General features: G+C 33.8%; 1 protein-coding gene across 1 annotated transcript in view; it reads right to left on the bottom strand.

The window, feature by feature from the left end:
* The window catches only part of LOC118268541 (uncharacterized), a 95,214-nt gene extending 75,115 nt beyond the window's left edge, over positions 1–20,099 (bottom strand). The window contains exon 1 of the mRNA XM_050704282.1: positions 19,994–20,099. The gene's annotated coding sequence lies outside the window, so the exon portion shown is untranslated. The remainder of the gene's footprint in view (positions 1–19,993) is intronic.
* Between the last annotated feature and the right edge of the window lie 257 nt (positions 20,100–20,356).

Genomic DNA, 20,356 nt, shown 5'->3' with positions numbered 1-20,356 from the left:
TTTTGTAACGTGTCAATTGCAAGCGTAGACAGTGTTGGGCATACGAAAACAACACCTAATCCTAAATTGTTATTCGGAGCTGCGGACAACGTAATAGGTTACCGGGGCTCCGGCTCAAAGTAGGAGAAGGAACGGGGTGGTTTTTAGTCAGTAAGAGTCTGTCACTAACTCCCGCAGGCGGGAGAAGTCATTGGACGATTTTCACCCCTTAAATAAAAAAAAAACTAAATTGTTCTCTAAATTCCAAAGTACATCTCTGGCTAGTCTTCCGAGTTTAACAAGCTACAAGCTAAGCTTGATGTAAATATCAATTTTATCGTAGGCTTTAATTAGTCCATAGAAAGTTTCAAACGAGCATTGTTAATAGACATCAATTTCGTTAAGTCTGACTCTAAACATGGCACTATCAGACATTTCTTAATTTACGGGTGTGTACTTGTGTAGTAACGGTCGCAGTTAATGGAATGTACATAGATGGCGTTTTCCTATTTCACAGTGAAGCCATAAGTTTAATTTTACGATTAGAGTAAAGTCGGGTATGTTCCATGGCCGACCGTGTGCGTATGCAAACATAACCTGGCCATACATGCTCAATTTCTCAACTAGAGCAAGTTTTATTTCCTTATGGGAGACGGTAAAGTACTTAGAAAGGTACTTACTGGACTGGACATAGACTAAGAGGAGTGGGGATAGTTCAGATTTTTTTTATTTCCTGGGAGTCAAAAGGGTTATCATCAGTGTACGTTAGTAAATCATACTTTTATGGATGAAAAGATAAACAGCAAGTTGAGTAGAAAACCAGAACTGTTTAGACTTTGAGGTGTAAAGCTCTTACAGATTAATAGTGCACCATATTTGGCCAAGTTAATTTGTACTGTTTAACTTAACATTCGTTTAGTGTCTAACTCCACTATAAATAGACAACGTCTCTTGTACGGTGAGGAACAAAACGTCATTGGTGATCCCACGCAGCCACGTGTAAACGTCAAAGCAATAAGAACACATTGAGTTCCTTTGCGCAAACGTCGAACAACAGAGCCATTCTATACACGACCGCGTAAGAAATACCAGTTTCTTTTTAGTTTCAAAATAGAAACGTTTTTAGTTTCCGGACTGACCTATATCGATTGAGTCAATGAACAACAGATGGATGGTCAAGTTCCTATCGTGTTCCTCCACACCAATTTTCAACTTTATGCCCCTCTCAGATAGTTTATATTCGGTTAAGAATGTTTCCTAATTATTCTGGTCCACGTTCGCCTCTGTACAACGATATAGATCTCACTGGCAGATGCTGCGATTAGACTTGTTTTTATTTACGTTCCGGATTGTCGTGTGTTGCTCTGAAACTAATTGCAGATAGTGAAATATGTAGACTTTCGCGAAATAGATCGATTTTCTTGATACCTATTTGCTTATTTTTGTTCAGCAGGTGAGATTGATTCGAAATTACATTCCTAGAAGAGTTTTGAATGCTGCAATTGAGTGGTGTGTACAAACGTATTGTGTCTGATTTATAGAATTTGCAATTTTTGGGTACCTATTGAAGAGGGATTCTGTACATAGACATAATAGAATAAACATTAGAACACGTGTATACACGTGACTATGATCATTCCTCAGTCATAAACATTTATAAAAGACTTATTTGTATTAAAATTGTAGACAACGGTCATATTTGTCTACCCAGGTAAAATTAATTGCTATTTATGTATATCTAAAGTATGTAGTGACGCTAATCAATAAGAATTTTTAGTTTCATACAAAGCTTTTATTATTTGAGTATGTGTTGTTAAGGTGTTTCTATCATTTTTCTTTCTTCCTAGAACATAAACATCGGCGAACTTAGTTCTTCCCGCAATGTAAATATTATCTAGATGAAAATAATCTTTTATGCACTTGCTTAAGCAAAAGGAATGTCTTAAAATAGTACTACAAGCAAATGTGTTTCCTGGATGATTATCTGCTGTAAAATATATGAGAAATTTCCTTTTTTATTGGTTGTAAATGACTGATTTATCGCATTCCTACTTGTTCTATTGAATGTTTTAGCACTTAACCTATGGGCTCATAGAAAATTGAAAGTGGTTGGATTACTTTAGTCACTCGTAATTTCGTCATATCTTGCTTAAGGGTTATTGTATTTTTAAGGAATATAGTATCTTATATTATAGTGTACAAAATGTGAAAATAATTTTGATCTGTCAATTAATATTATTGAACTTTTATAACTCGTAGCTTTCTGATTGTTGTATTTTACTCGCATCGTGACTACAATGTTAGCGTTGATTATGCTGTTGTTTTATTATCTGACCTAGACTGTGTCTGGTTCAGATTATGTCCAAACGGGCATGATGTTTGTACCATGACACAGGAGATACGACCAGTCCGGATCCTCTTCTCTTTTAACTTTTGTACTCATTTATAATAGTGATATAACTAAACGACTTTTAGGAATGCTGATTTTTCAAGAAATATACCGTCTTCTGTTTTGAGACACAACGTTCTTCCCAACCCAATTGGGCTAAAGCCAGAAGTAGAAAGAAACTCATAGCGGCTTGTTGACTCATTATGACGAAACGAAGTCATTAGACATTTGTTCAGTCCAACAGGTACCAATGATCAAACAAACACACGAATGTTTATACTTCTTGTTCTACTAGTAGCAAAACATTTTTATGTTATAGTTAGATATGTACATTGTACTTGTATTGTTAACATTGTAAAATAACAATGCTGGTTTATGAACTCTCTTTCCGGAATTACGGACAACCTCAAAGTAGGAGAAGGAACGGGGTTAGTCAGGGTCTGATACTCCGACTCAAGGCGGGAGAAGTCATTGAACGCCTCTCCCCCAAAATAATGATAATGAGTCTCCTCCACTACTTATGAGTGTACACCATAACCTCGCTTTGATTGAAAAAATTTGAGTACGCCTTAAGCCGTAAACCGTAAATACTTGTCGACTGTATGAGAGAAACCTCTCAAATAATTGTTATTTGAAGTAATTACCGTGCAATCGTAAATTCGAATAGGTACATTTTACGAGATTTTACTATTCGCCAATACATGAACTAGGAAAGCAGTACGGCACGACACTGTACCACAGACAATAACAGTAAAATAAAGCTTGGACAATCGCCATCGCTACTTAAAATACGTAAAATTTTATTTCCGCGTTCAAAGCGAATCGAATCAGTTCGTATGATGTCTTATTACGTTGTAATGGCGGAATATGAGAACTGCTTGTGATTGTGGAATATTATTAGTTTCATTTACATGCACTTCTATGTATGTGCAACTAGATACTTTATTCTAGGTAGGTCGATAGTTGTTTTAAAAAAATATGTAGAAATACTTTCGACGTCCATGGTTATTTGGAAGGCTTAAGAAAATTCATTTTGGTTTTGTTGTTGTTATTGATTTTAGATTCAAAGCCCGAGTGAATAGGTTGCTTATGGGCAGACGTGCTCCACCGTAGGCCGCATCATCACTTACCATCAGGTGAGATAGCGGCCAAACGTCGACCAATTAAATGTATATAAAAAAAAAGATAAACGAGTTCTCACGATGACCTAACTTAGAAATTAGCTAGTCTCAGTTCTTTGCTCTTTTGGCAAAGTTGCAATGAAATGCTCTTATTTATAACAAAACAATGTTTCCGTAAACAGTCCTATAACTTATTCTGTATATCGAGTGTGAATTTGTGGAACATAACATAATTTATCTTTACATATTGTTGTATATTTTAAATTACGTAGGCGTATCGTTTAAATAACTTCTAATAAGATGAAATAAACTTCTGAAGATGTTGTAATAACTTTGTATGCACGTTTGCACGTAGTATTAAACAAATGCTCGTACAGGCATCTTATTGATAAGTCTTCCTCTGTTTTATTTTATTTTTATTATAGATTTTCCTATAGATCTTGTGATCAGTGCGTAATTTTTATATTTGCATTACTAGATAGTAATTTCGTTCAATCAGTTTTAGTTAGCTATTTTTTCTAGATTCCTACCAATGATCAAATCCAACTGTTTTCTTTAAAATGAAACCATTTTATTACTCTCATGGTCAATCAACACTCAGTTTGAATGAGTTTAGGAAGCAATACGTATAAAAATGTCACATCAATGTTTCTAAGTTTTATAAGAAGACTTAATAGTCGGAATACCTCTGGAGACTCAACAGAACAAAAAATACAAATCCTATTTATGACGCTTAATATTCGCGCGCCACTCTAGTAGCTAATAAGAGCATACTGATTAAGTAATGCTGAATATGTCTGGCCGGTAATAAAGACCTAAGTCGGGACAATGGTCATACATCTTGAACAAATGCAGCAGACCCAGACGGTAATTACATAATATTTTAACAGCAATGTGAGGATAGAGCTATTTGTGTCTGCCACTTTATGGTGACCTGTTGTCTACTTGATCTATGGCAGTCAGATCTCAATTGCTGGCCTATGAATGTAATAGGTTTTAAGATCAGTGGTTTATTTTGTCAAAGTATTTTTGTTTTGGTGTCGTTGTTGATGGTTTATCGCTATCTCTTTGTGTTAGGGTATCTAGTATGTCAAAAAAGCATTTATTGTAGAAGATGTGTCTTCAGTCAGCTGTTGATTATAATACATGTCTGTACGTGCAGTTTAGCCCCAAATATTGATGATTGCAGCTCACTGGGCGATTTGCAATTTGAAAAAAGGAGCTATTAAAATGTGATTCAAATAAAAATAGAAAATCATTATCCGATATAAGTAATTTATAGTTTTTCAATTAATTGACTCTCACGGTAAGATTTCGCTCTGAGAACCACTATAGAATAACGTTTATAAAAAGTGGTAGTATGTAGTCAATGTGGCAGGCAATTTCAACTGTCACATTATACACAAAAAACTTGTTGGCAAGTTGTTGATCATGTCGGTAGGACAACGACTAACTTAAATCTTGTCTTATAAAAGAGAAATAAAGAAACATCATGGGAAAATATTATTTATGCCGTTCGTGTTATTGCAGGTAGGTATCAAGTATCATCTAATTTTTCAATAAGAACACTGTCGTAATAAAAATATTTACTAATTTATCAGCGGACTCCTTTGCAAAAGTTATGGCATTTTATGATACCTTATTATGAATATGTCTCTTCTTTCAAATCTGGTGGAAATCGAGTGCTGAAATAAAAAATAGACTGCCAATGTTAAGTACCGTACTATTTTCTGTTTTATATGTTTGTAAAAAGTTTTTGTTTCGTTGCACACACATGTGTGTTATGAAAACAAATTCTTTTACATTTTACCATCAGGCGAGATAGTAGCCAAACGTCGACCCATCAAATATAAAAAAAATGTTTTGTTTACGTCACTTATGATACTTATCTGTACAAAACGTTGGCGTTGTTTTTTCTTTTTCTTAATTTTACATATTACAATAGACAACGTTCCACGTTTGTTAATTGTATGCTTTGTTTTTAAGTTGTGAAAGCTTTAACGATATTAGCGATCCTTAGACTGGTTGATCGTCGCTGTATGGTTAGCTTGTGCCTTTATTTACTAACAAAAGTCGGTGTGTACACGGAAAATATGATAGGAATCTGATATTAGCAGTTTGATAAACTTTGTTTTGACTCCATTATGTTCTCGCACTATTTACTTCAACAACCCACGTTCATATACGTTTCGTCTATTTAAAATCGGTTTACAGAACCAAACGGGAGCTCGAACCAAACAATCGCTATAGGAACTGTTAGATTTATTTCTGTCGAAAGTACATTACGAAAATAAATGGCCTACTCCGAGTGGAAGTGTCAAAGACTTGGGTTCGGTGCGGGTTGTTGCCTCGGCCGAAATGGGGTCGGAACGGCTTTCCGTAGGTATTCGCCAACACCTTGCTGCCAGTTTCTAAGATCAGTTTTTACGGGCCAACCTGCGTACCTGGTCCCACCACCTCACTTGCATAGCTAAGAATAAGACACCTTCCCGTTGTGAAACGTATGCCTGATGTTCTAATTGTGTTTTCTCTGTAAACGATATACTCGTAATTCTGAGAAGCGATTGTGAATCTCTGTTCGATTTTCATTGGTTTCCCGAAATGTTTTGAAATTGTGTTTTGTAGACCGACTAGTCCTAGTGTTGAAATATACATTGTTTTGTTTGTCTTAGGTCTTTTGCGTTTTATTCCTCTTGTACTAACATTCGCTATAGCAGTTGGATAGATATTAAAATGTATATTGTTTTGAAAATTAAAGATTATAACGCTTTTACCTAAACTACTCCTTTTATCAGCTCTCAAAAAGTATGGAAATACCGTATATGAGTACTTGCATTACAAACTCATCTGTAAGATATAAATTACTGAATCATAAGCTGCTAAGAAGTTGCTATGATGACCTAAATCGAGGCCATTGACGAAAACTATAAATAAACAAATACTTGTCAGAAAATCTTAGTTTGTTTAATGATATTATCTTCCAGATTTACGATTGACATGCCAGTTCTAAAAATTTGATATAGTCGTTTGATATACACGACATGATTTCCTTTGTAAATAAATATGTTTTTTAGTAAATCTTCTAAATTTTTTTATTAATGTTGTGATGTCCAATGAGTAATTGATTTATGTTCAAGACTATATAATATTTCTTTTCGTGTCTCGCTGATCTAGTTGTCATAAGAGGCAGCTTTTTTTGAGAGGGGATAATCTCCAAATGATTTCTCCCGCTTTGGATGAGGTGGGAGGGAGTGTCAGATTCCTACTGACTAAAAACCACCCCGTTCCTTCTGCAGCTTTGTGCGGGATACCGGTAACCTGTTACGTTGTTCGCAGCTCCGGATCGGGAGCTTGGTGCAGCCTAGGTTTAGCTATACGGTATTTGAGTTCAGGATCTTGATGTAGCCTAGGTTTGGCTTTAGGGTATTTTAGTACAGATATTATTGTAGCACATTATGTCAGACTTTAAATCTGGTATGAATCTAGATCAGGTGAAGGGACGGTACGATGTCTGCAAGAGCTGAAGAAGAAGCTCAGTCACATGTCATTGGACAAGCTTATATCCAGCAATAGTCGGAAATGGGTTATTATGATGTACCTTCTTTCGGTGCATTGAGTAAGGTGATTCGAAAGATGTATTTCTATTAAACATCTCTGTGAGAGTCATGTCTATTAGTAAAACACATAATAATTCATTCATTACTAGGAGAGTTGAAAACTCTTTCATTAATCTTTCTGTCGTGTTGTGTGGCTACGATGATTTTTCATCCTCTGTTTTTTGGAGATGACATAACTACTTCTGTACACAAAAAACTACACATAATATTTTGTCTCATTCAGTAAAAGTTACGTAATAATGTATGTAACGTCTCTGACTCGAAACTACTAATATGTAAACTTTCATCAGCTGTTGTTTATAAACAAAAATCTTACCTACTAATTAATAACTACTTACTCACATCTTTGCGTGAACTAATAAGTGCAAGCTGGTATTATGCTTAAATACGTCTTTAACTTTCATCTTCCGTCACACTTATTCATCTGGTCATATAACAACGTTGCTGCACTTAGCTATCTGATAAGCAATAGGTCAGAAAACCCGATAATTATATTTAAACCAGTAAGAGATATACAAAAATAACTTTTGTCTACATTAAAAAAATACTATAATAAAACAAAACTGTAACAAACACAGAAAAGATAAAATACGTATCTTATAGGTACACATTTCTTTCCTTCCTACGATATAATTAACGCATACTTTTAATTTGTTTGTGTAACTCAAACATGACTGAACATTGTTGAGATCCATCCCCATCCATACACAATGAAGGTATGCAACAAATAAACTGTTTGGAGCACTTTAAGATCATATTAAACACTGACTGAAATGACGTATTATCCTTTTAACTCTAAGGCGTTGGAGAGACCACACACGGTTTCTCGGAACGCTAAATAAAACTAATAAATTTTGAAGCATAAACTCTCAGGATATGCGATCCTTCATGCTGAAGCTTTGAAACTCATATCAACTGCTTCGTCAGGTTCAAATGACACTGATATTGTGCCAAACTATTACAGAAAGTATCAATGTTATTGTGAAGTACCCAACATACATTATAAGACCTTCTTTTAACTAGTTAATTCTAACTTATTTCTTACTTTGCGAAACGGGTCAAACTTTTCGAGTTGCAACACATCTACCTAATGTATAATGCAATATTATGAGATGTCTATGGTATAACTACCATAGACATCTCATAACATTGCACTAATAAGTGCAAGCTGGTTCATGATACATACCTACCGTTAGGTATGTATGTATCATGTGCAATTTTCATGTGATGCATATTATCATACACATTTCATGCACATTACACATGCATTGATTACAATTACAATCTTTAAGATGAATATCTAGGGTTTGCAAAACGCTTGGTAAATCTTCAAATCCGGTATTGAGGGCCTAAAACCGGCAACCGGTACTATACTAGTATTTTAACAAGATATAATTTTTTTGGATACTCATAAATTCTAAAAGTAAAACGAATTATATACAATTAACAAACATGCATAAAAACAAAGATTACGACAACATTCCTCATTCTTTGAAGTCGATTAAAAGGGTACCCTTCATTTGACGAGGGAAAATCATTCAATTACTTTTCCCGCCTTGGATGGGCCGAGAGGGAGAGTCAGACTCTTACTGAATATAAACCACCCCGTTCCCACTCCAGTTTGAGACGGAGCTCTGGTAACCTGTAATTAAGGGTTCCATTGGGAAATTAGTCGAGTGCAATCAACTAAAGTTGATTTAAATCAAAATGTAAATATATAATTCAATATCGAAAACAGGAGGTAATACCGGTTTTGCTTTTCAATACCGGTTTTCGAAAATTGACAAATTTCATCCGGTTATGAGTTTTTGCACGCCCTACACTCATTCGACCAAAAGTGACGAGTTTGTTGATATATGTACACACGGAATTTTTCTCAAAACTGTTTTATTTATTAGCTACAACAAAGGGGAAAAAAGCTGAATTGAGGTTTCTAGTTGTAAATGGCTGGTAAGATGATCCGATAAAGGCTGGTGCACATTGAAAATACATAGTAGACTCAGGTCATTCGGAGGACTAAAATAAATGAATGGCAGAGAAAGATGAACTGGGACGTAAGAATCGGCGATGAGTTGAAGTGATGAAACGGTGTACAGTCACAGGTTGGAATCACGCCACGTGGTGCTTTGTTTACAAGGTGACCAGAGGAACTCGGATTGTGTCATCCACTACGGAAGATTTTTTTAGAAGTCTAGTAAGGTTTCGATGATGACACTTGAGAGGTTTGTTACTTAAGACCATTGAAAAAAGGTAATTGATTGTATAAGTACTATTTAGATACTAATATCTATTGCAAAATTGAAGATACAGAAGAACAATATCTTCTAAACTTTAATTTCTTTCCAATGAACAACATTTTCATAAATTGTTAACTTTATGAGCCGTAGCAGTGTAACATGCGTACGTTTTGACAGCAATAGTAAATTAAACAGACAGAATCATAGTAGCCAGCAGCAACAAGCGTAAAATGCTAAAACATTTCTTCAGAAAGAACACGTCGAAAGAACGCATTATTCGGCGCTTAAGTATTAAACTAGCGATTTTAAAAAAAGTATTTGATGTTTGGTACTAATATATTTGTCTCTCAAATATTACACGTTCTGTTAAACAGATCAATTATATCAGTCACATAAATTACCGATGATATAACATACATGAATGTAAGTCATACATTAAAAGATATAGTAAACACAGACTTTATTAACGTCTAACGGCAAATGTCTGCTGACTCATATAATTGCTCCCATAGAAAAGCCGCCGCAATAATAGTCACCTTTTTGTTGAATACGTAATAAAACTTTGTCATGTGGATGAAAGCCAATAAATTTACGCCAAAAATATGCCGTTCTAAAGATAGTGAGAATATAATAAAAGGTGAAACGTTTTCAAGTGGTTGACCGAGTACCCGAATGGCCTATTTTACTGGTAAATGCTTGCGATAATTACAGGAAAATCTTAATTAAGGAGTTTCTTTGAAAACTAATTTCAATCGCTTATGGCTCTTATGTGGGTAAAAGGGTCAAGTGGTGTATCTATATATCAGTATTTAAGTATCTGGAACTTTTCCTTGATGAACGTAAGAGTTTAAACGGAGACATGATCTGAATCAAGTGAAGTCAAAAATATAAAAGTGGATTGACACGTGGACTGGTTCAGTTTATGATATTTTGACTTGAAAATTAGAACTTCATCAACTATCATTAATATTTTTTCATTCATAATTAGTCCAGTCCGTTTTTTTATCACAAAAGTTGTAGTTTCTAGTTTTACTATTGTCCAAATTGGCTTCTCAAGATTTTTTCCGTCTTCATAGATTTATTTGTTAAGAGTAAAATCCACACCGTACAAAAACAAAATCTCGTACCATTAATTTACTTTAATCGCTTTTAAGCGCAAACTGCAATGTTTCCAGTAAAAGAGCTTAGGTACATAAAATCACGCTAACACAGATGCAGCAACAGGATAAGGCCCTGTTACAATTAGTGCGAAAGCTAAGGCACTAATTGGAAACACGTTTGGCATAGATAGAGTGCACAAAGATTTGATAAAATGTAATTAGTAATGCTAGGGCACTGGCAACTGCTATCGATACAACACCTTCAACTTCAATCGCTTTATATTCAAGGGTGTGGTCACATTGCTATGGAACTCGCTGATGGATTAGTCCGGTCAAGTGTCTAGTTTATCTGAAGTTTCTGTTGACTGAGACATTTGTGTCTATGTATAAACATGAGAGTTAGTGATACAATTTTAGGATTTTTTCAATTTTCTATAATTATCATGATCTTAAAAGTTAAACATAGCCATCTCATTGGTGATTTGGCCTAGAATGTGATTGATCCACGTATCAAACATTCAAGATTTCTTTTTGATTATATTGCATTTAAATCTTTATGATTTTTTGTTACGTTTACCCGTTTTATTTGGTTTTCAAAATGTACAATTACATGATGTACTATCATGGTGCCTTCCGTCCAACACATTCAGAACATTTCAGACGATATTCATTATCAATTATAATTATTCCTCCACAAGTTTACGGGTGTAAACACTAACTTTATCCTCTATACTAGTATGGTGTAGTATATTTAATATTTATAATTGAAAATAAATTACAATTACACACACTGTTGAAACAATTCGCAGCGCAAACGTATGAAGTATGAATACAGATGCAGAGCTTGTCAACATAATTTTATCACTACGTACGGCCGTCGCGAGGGTACAGTTCTTGACTGCAGCTCAAAATAGCTCACAGCTTGGATGCGATGGGATATCCTGACAAATTATTTTTATATATCCCAGTTTGTCTCTATATCCGTTAGGGACGGTGCCTATTTCTAATTGTTCGTTTTAGGGGATTATTTTTGGTTCGTTATGGTATTTGTGTGTTATAGCGGTGAGATTTGAAGCAATGTGATGTTTTGTCGCTTGGTTTAAATTTTTATGTTTTGTCGGCGTAAACAAACCGTTTTGATTCGTTCTTACAATGTTACGGATCGAAAACTAATGTTGATGGCTTCATGATGATTGATTTTAGGGCTCCCGGTCTTAGTATATTACTTAGTTTTGTCAATTTTTTGTGATAGTGACAATAAAAGAACTACGGTACTGATTTAAAAGATGACAAATAATAAACTATGATGACTTCTTCAAATTACTGAAAATGAGGAAAATAAATGATGAGTCTGACCTATTAAAATGGATTTCCACTCAACCAAGCAAAAGTAGTAATCTATCTTAATATTAGCCGAATGATCAGTAATGAAAGCATTCTAAATTTTTAAGAAGAGAGTATACGAAATAAAGTGTACTATTACGTGTTGGATCCAATGAAAAGAACAATCTGGTGGGCCGTGTACTTAATGTGAAACAAATAAACCGGGTTAACGTAAACATAACCTGAATTTGTAAAGGTTTAAAAGCGGCGTAATCAAAAAGGAGATCTTGACCTTATAATAGTTCTGTAATCTCATGTAAGTGGATGTACGTACAGAAATGTGTCTGTTCACAACGGTAGCTGTTTACTGATAACCAAATAGTGCTTTACCCGCCCACACTAGTACGTGCCTAGATTGTAACTCGCGGGAATCATAAAAATCCCACACGATAGGACATTTTACTATGAACTATTTTTTATTTTAATATTTAATCTTTATTTTCTCTGGTTATAATCAACTTTGATTTTAAGTAAGTAAGTTATTAATTTGGTTTTCGTGTGGTTTAGCAACGAATTTGATGTTAAGTTGCGAACTAGGGCGAACTTTGCTTTATTAATGCATATTATACATAATTTAAATGGAATCTACTGTGGTTAAAATTATGTCATAAGAATTTTACTTCTTATTGCATGCAGTTATTGTCCCCAAGTCACCAATTTTTTAACATTTTCTAATCCTGTCATCATCGTTCCGAAATGTTTCTACATCCCTCTATTAAAGCTAAATAAAAAAGTTTGTATATACAATATAGTTTGTATCTAAATCTATAAAATTGATTCAGGGAATTAAGCTTCACCTTGATCGATTATTTTAATGTCTTTCTTTTGTTTCATTTTACTCAAACTTTAGTAAAAAAAAAAATTCGTTTACGTATGATATAGTTTTTAGAAGAAAATAAATGTTGTTTTGTTTTTCTTGCAGATTATTTGTAATCAAGTTTAGAACGAGGTACACAAAAACTTTAGCATTTTTGTACAAGTTTAAATTGAAATAGGAATATTTTTGTTGTGAATGATCAATAATGAATGATGAATGATAATGACGGTGCGGTACCGTGTTGCCTGTTAACGAATGAACTCACACTTTTAGAACTATTTACCAAAAACATAAATAAAAAATAAAGAAAGAAATCAGATAAAGAAGCATCATAAATATCACATTAAGTACAGAAACATGCTGCATCTACACGTTGACTACAATAAATGTATCGCGTGTACTATTGCACATTTCACAACGTAAACATTATAATTCAGTCTGTCTTCATACGTAGATAAGTTCTATGCTCTCACGCATGTATTACCCTAAATATATTACGTACTTTCATTTACTAGACTCGGCTAAACTATTCCTGTTATTAGCCGCTTTACCCGACGTAATTAAAAGCAAAGATTTCTGTAATAAAACACTGTCAACGTGAACTATTTTGCATCTAACTGTTTGGTAGTATCAATCTTATGTGTATCAGTGGTAAAGATTAAATTCGTGTGTGGCTTGTGGTTCCTAGATTAGCTGGGCACGCGTCTCTGCTCGTCGAAGTCGGAAAACATCATTTGATCGGAAGTTATAAACTAATCAGTTGGCAGCTGACTAGAAAACTGGCTTGAAGTCAGCTAAAAGAATGCGTTAAATATTTAAGAAAGTCTATTGTTAAACAGAAAAACATGAATTTTTCGGTATAATTTTGTCATATTTTGAAATATTAAATATAATTCAATATTTGTTAGGAAAGGTTGGGGAAAATTACATCATTCGTGGTAATGAATCATTGAGGTTTTTCCTCTCGTGAGGCATTCGTTTATAAATAATAAATTAATTATAGGATTCTTTTGATTTGGAAGAGACTTCTTATTACTTGTCACAAGTTTCAAACTAACAAATAAATTGCAAAAATTAAACCGAAGCTTGCAATTTCGAATAACCTCTTTGTCATTGATTAGTAGTTATAATGAAATGAATACTTTATTTCCACATGGTTGAGTTCTGAGTACTTTATAGTCAAGATTGTGATGGTAGTAATTAAGTTCCTGCGGCAATACTTCAAAGACCTGATGACACGGAGTAAAGTGACACTTTCTCTACAGGTGCAACCAAATGCCGTGTGGCGGTTACCAATACTTAGATCGTTTTCTCTGTACTGCTGTGTTGAATTAGGATTACTTTACTTCTTTTATTTCTTATTATCCTATTGAGAGATAATACATTTTTGTGTTTTTGTGGAAGAAGTGATTGAAATCGATCTTTTGGCATTTAATACTACTTCTTGAATGAGGATATTCAAGAACTATTATTAAAAGCAAAAAAGATCTAGAAGAGAGAGAAAGAGGATATTAGAGAGGAGATGTTAATGAACACACATCACACATCAACAGCTTATTAGTGGCATGACATTGATACAAGTACCAATAGGTATAAGTACTAAGACTAAGCCCGAACCCGCACCCTTATGAATGAGACGCGGACGTCTTAAACCTCCGGGCCAATATGACGCAGTGTTAAATAACAACCCTATCGAATACCAAATAGGTAAAACCACTAGTGTTCGATAGGTAAAACCACTAGTGGTGATATATTATACTGTATTATACATAAAAACATCATTATTATTAAAAAAAACCGCATCAAAATTTGCGTATTTTAAAGATTTAAGAAGGGACAACAACATGACAGATAAAGCGACTTTGTTTTATACTATGTAGTGATGTGAAATCTATGCTATATTTATTGCTATCTGATATAGATATGCTGTTTGAAGTTAAGGCTCAGTTACAGTATCAACTTTTGAGTAAACATTTACAAGTACAACGTACAAATGGCATTTTAATATTCATTAGTTGCAATAAATAATTGCATTGCATAGGTATACATATAATAGGTATAATGTATTATATTAATCTTCTATACCAAAAGAAAATAAGTTAAAAGAAACTCATGTTAAAAACTTATGGATTTTAATAAAACTGAGTTTTTGTATAAACAAATTATAAACGTATAATTTTTCCTAGGTAGAAACTGAGTGGTGTGTAAATATTTTCACTTCATATATTTGGGACGCATTACATGCCAAAATGTGTGTCCTATTTTGTAAACAAACACTTGGCAACAGGGTTCAGTCGGTCGGTCAATCGCTTTAGTTTGATTGTTACAGCTTTGCCCCGTGGCTTCACCCACGTACGTCATTTATTTAATACTTAATGTAACGTGATGAGATTTGTTTCTGTTATGTAATTTTCTTCTAGAATTGTAAATTTTCTTTTAATCTAACAATAACAAGATTTTCAGCTTTTCACTATGTTTTTTTTTTGTTCTCGCCTAAGTTTTATCTGTTAGTTCATGCCTGCACGGTTGTCGCGGTGGCGGTGACTGGGCAACTGGCTGCCGCGCAATATGTAGGGGATTCGATTTCCGCACACAGCAACTCATTGTGTAATTCACAAATTGTTGTTTCGGGTCTGGGTGCCATGCGTATGTGAATTTGAATTCTACAATTAGGCAAACGAGCGGTATAAATAAAATTAGCGTAACTGAAATTGAGTAAAAACAGTATGGGTAAAGATTGAACAGTAGATAACGCTCATTTATTAGGCTCGTTGCAAAAACAGGAACACCCAGGCATGCAAAGCTCATAATTCATAACAATATTACAAATAAAAAGGCTCGATTGTTTATTTGTTTTGAATAGGCATCGAAACTAATAGATCTAGTTGAAAAAAATACCATGTCATTGAAAAGTTTAATTTTAAGGAATTAGGAGATTAAGTCCTTTTTTTCTGAGAGGTAGGCAGTGAGTTGATGTTCAACACCTAGTTTCCCTCAGTTATTATACCCCGAAGTCCGTAGCGACCCTATTACCATCCAGAATCTGAAGGTTTATGGAACACAGTAATATTTCATATCCCTATACTTCTACAGGATTAAAGCGATTAGAGACAAATCTAACATTCCACTCGAACAAAGCCGCAGATGTAAAACTAGTACAATATACAATAATATTAAACGTAAATGAACTTGACATAGATAACAGCACATTTTTAACGCAACATGAAGGAATGTGTGAGAGGAACCGGATCGCGTTTGTTTATTAACCGTAAAATTGACCGGTGTTGAGTAATTAATTTCGTGTAAACAAATATTTTCTTCGCGAAATTGGCCTTGGGGAAATTAGGTGAGATTTGCATCTACGTATGTTTTGCTACGATAGTTTAACTAAACATTGTTGTGACTAGTTCAACAGTAAAAGCCATTTGCTCCTCGAAAAGGTTCGAGTTTACTTAAATCTACTTATGTATTCTTGAAACTATAGTATGCTGACAATATTATACTTATGTTCTAAATTCCGTTAACTTAAATTATAAGCAAAATGTGATCCAATTTCCGAATCGAAACTTAAGATTACGTACATTATTCTCCGGTTATTTTAAAACTTAATGGTGTATCTTGTGAAGTATCTTTTTAACTCTTTGTTTTAGGGTATATTTCTCGTTTTAAAATCAAAAAGCTTTACAATAAATTGTGTAACAATACATAATTATGTAAGTAAAAAAGTTATGTATTCTCACGGTAATACGATACTAATAATTGTAAATGAATGTATTACATTCGCTACAAATAAAGTAAGGTGAATTGTAAGCAACGACAGGTGTGCTTACAAAGGCAGTATTTATTCACTAGTCAATGAAATTAAAGAAACTTACATTACAATAAACAGTGCCATCTACCACGATCCTTGTATACTTTGTAGATCAATTTTTACCAAATATTAAATATTATTTAGTCTTGTAATGTAGCTTCAATCTAAAATTCATGAATGTTATTGTGATCTAATAAGCAAATTGATTAACAATTAATATGAATTAGTATAAAAGTTACAATTGAGATTCTCTAACAACTGGTCGAATTTTCAGTTAAAACTAGTATATCATATAATAAAATGATGCTTCTACGTAATTTTTTTCATTTTTTTGTTACGTATCTTACTTTGATATTTTCAGATACGATATCAATTTCATATATGTCCCAATAAAAATGATAGATCTTTATCCTTCCATAGAATACAACCCAGGATACCGTACTAAATAAATCTAAGTAGGTTGTTACGTAATATTTTAAAATATTGCAGTTCAAGAAATGAGAAGGTCGTCGGAAATCCTTAATTAAAGTTTTCTTCGAATTCGACGGAAGTTTTCCAATTAAAAATAAACAGTTGAAACTTGCGATATACTTCGCTATAACATAACATCAACACCTGTTTTCGCCAGCTATGTTATGTTATTAGGTCCGATGTTATTATAAACTAGTGCCAGCCAATTTCTCAGCTGGACTCTTTTATAGTAACATCATGGGAAAAAATTAATGATAACAATGTTCTTTGCTAAAATATTGTCAGATTATATTATGAGGTATATACAATTTTACAAGTACCTAATGCTTGACTAAATGATAATCGTTATTTTTCATACTTCAGTAGGTAGTCCATTTCCAAATTATTAAGCGTAGACCTCAAATAGTAATTAATTTTAAATAACAAACATTTGTAACTCAAAAATGTATCTAAAGACTGTACAAGTATGTTTATATTATAACTTTCGTGAGACATACTAAATTAATTATTTTGTTATTCCACTTACTTAGTAGCAGCACGACAGTTACCGCGTCGTGTGTCGCGGAATGCTACTCATGAATATGAATCTTTAGCATGGCTTGAAACTAGTCGAGTTCGTCGTCAAATAATTACGTAAGTAAGCCTAAAAATATAATAATTAAGTGTACAGGTATATTTGTCAACCTTCATAAATAGTTAAGTAACATTTCAAAAGTAGTACAATGTTAGTATATCACGATAAGAATAATGTAAATATGTTGGTAAGTTCATTACACCAAAACTATAGATACAGGCTTGTGCCACATAGTGTTGCAAGCTGTTTATCTGACTAACTATATAAACAAAAAGAATTCTTCGAAATGTAATACACTGCTACATAACTAAATCATAAAATGTATAATATCTGTTCTGTGAGAATACAGTTTCTGCGCAAGAAATATTAGATTAATTTGAAAGGAAAGATGGAAGATAGTTGGAAGAAGTGCGACACGAAACTGTGAAACCGGGACACTAGTTCTTATAACATACATACGTCGGTAAACTCACGCCTGTCTCCCATGGGGTTAGGCAGAGAGAAATTGAACGCCAATTGCTACGAATCTTACATACCTCTTTCGCTTCATCAACAGTCATTAGTCTTTTCATGCTCGTCAGTTAAAGGTACTTTTAATTTTTTAGTTCATGTAAATATAAGTCTTTTTCAAAAGTTCTCATATCTCTACGTCTTTTGTCATGAAGGTGGTTAGTGTACATATTTAATCTATGCAAAAATACAAAATGAAAGCTTGATAAGATTAGAATTAAATAGGTTGTCCAAAGTGGGCGCTTGGCCCTTGATCCTATATGTATATGCATGACTTTTCTTCTGAGGTCAAAGAACTATTGGAAATTTGCATATCGTTTCTCAAAATGTTATTTTCATTGAGTCATGATAAACTATCATGACTCAATGAAATGAAACTTCTGGACTAACTAGTCCAGAGATTCCACAGGTTTCCTTCCAAACAAACGATATCTTAAACTTTTTATTACTTTACAGTATTATATAGCAATGAATTACTGTTAATATATGTATAAAGCTTTGCTTTTGTTATCTCAGCCATATTTTACTAGCAAGAAAGTTCAATTCACGATACATTCAGAAATAGAATCAATCAGAATACCTGGTTATAAATAATACGCATATGTATGTGTTTTTATATTCCTGGCGTCGTTGTCTAGTAGGTAGTAGCTAGCAAGCCATGGTTTTTCAAACTCATGTTGGGTTGGGTGAAAAAGTAAGTTGATTAGCGGTTATACTTATCATGTTAGGCTTGTGATTTCATGTATTCTAGTGCAGTACTTAAACTTTATTTCTCGTTTTTGTAATTAATGTTACAAATTGATTGTTGTTTTGAAGTTTCTATACTAACTGACGATGTTGCAAAACTAAAAATGGACACCAACTGTCGTTGTTTTGCCTCTGGGTTTCATGGGTAAGTGAAATTGTGTGTTTTAATCGAAAAGTTTGGGATCGAATTTCATTAAAATACTATAAAATCTGACAGTTGTTTCTTGTACACGTGTATTACAATCACAAAATGTAGGTATGTCATTCATCAATATTTGTTCACCGTAAACTTAATTTTGAATAGCCTGCCCATAGTTTTTGAATTAGAAAAAGTCTTAGGTGATTTCGTATGAATCATTGTTTTTTACGCTGCTTATGGGAACCTTCTGACGAAACACAAAACACTTATTCAATGAATTATAAACAAAAACAAAGTTTCTAGACAGAACATTCCGAGGCCTCGGTTTATAATATAATACCTATATCTGGTCGTGTTAATGAACTTAAATTGATATAAACATTGTTGCAAACTTTATTCCTGGCACCAACACACTGAAAAGCAATGAAGACGCGCCTATAACTATAAATTATTAGATTTAATTGTTAATGTACAAATCAAAACTATATATGTCACGATAGATTATGTCATATTCAAGAGCCATAAACACTTAAAATTTTAAGGTTCTTGATAGGAAGGCATTAAGTACTCTGATAACGTAAAGTTTTCAAAAAACAATTATTGAACATGTTGACACTGAATGTAAGTTTTCAAACAAGTATTTTAATAGAGCACCAAAACCTTAAAACTATTATTTTACTAAAGATATGAAAACATTCGCTCATAAATAAACAATAAAACGAAAGGTTTTATGTATGTATACAGATGAAGATGCTTTTAAAAGGACCAATAAAAGAAAAGTTAGTGGCCAATAAAAATGTGTTTAACGCGAGATCAGTAACAATACACCGCTCCACTTTATCAGCAAGAAACTGTAACATCTAGTTATTCTCAGGCGACGCGTGTTTATCTAAAAAGTGTTGCAATGCTTATACAAAATGCCGTTTTGGTTAATTACACATTCAGTCCGGACGACGTGCATCGAATATACTCCGGTACTAAAATAAAATTAATGTTGTACGGGCGCGGATAGTGCGACGCATATTTTGGGGCAGTTTGAGTCGAATGTCTTGATATAAATGGATGTATTTTTGTTAAAAATGCAGTTAATTGACTGACCTGTAACGTTGTGACGTGACGGAGCGCGTGCGCGTGCGCAGCTGGGCGGGCGGCCGACGACTGGGCGGGCGGCGTCTGGTGACTCGCTGCCCCGGCGTCGACCGATTCTCACAGCGCGGCCCGGTGACGACACGACACCGACACTTTCGTATTTCTCTGCATAACCTACATTCATATTTCGGTTTCTATAACTTGTAAAGTCAATTTTAATTTATTGCATGTTGCTAGCAAATGGACGGAACACTGGCCTAATTATTTATTAATATAATTTATTTTTCTAGTCGCTGTGGATAAATATTTAATTCCTCTTGCTCCAAGTGAGCACTTACTTACATGTTCTTTTGAAAAGTTGGTCAAAATTGT

This window comes from Spodoptera frugiperda, chromosome 25, assembly GCF_023101765.2.
Source record: "Spodoptera frugiperda isolate SF20-4 chromosome 25, AGI-APGP_CSIRO_Sfru_2.0, whole genome shotgun sequence".
NCBI lineage: Eukaryota > Metazoa > Arthropoda > Insecta > Lepidoptera > Noctuidae > Spodoptera > Spodoptera frugiperda.
Note: the sequence above shows the minus strand (reverse complement) of the source record. Positions and strands in the feature narration are given on the sequence as shown.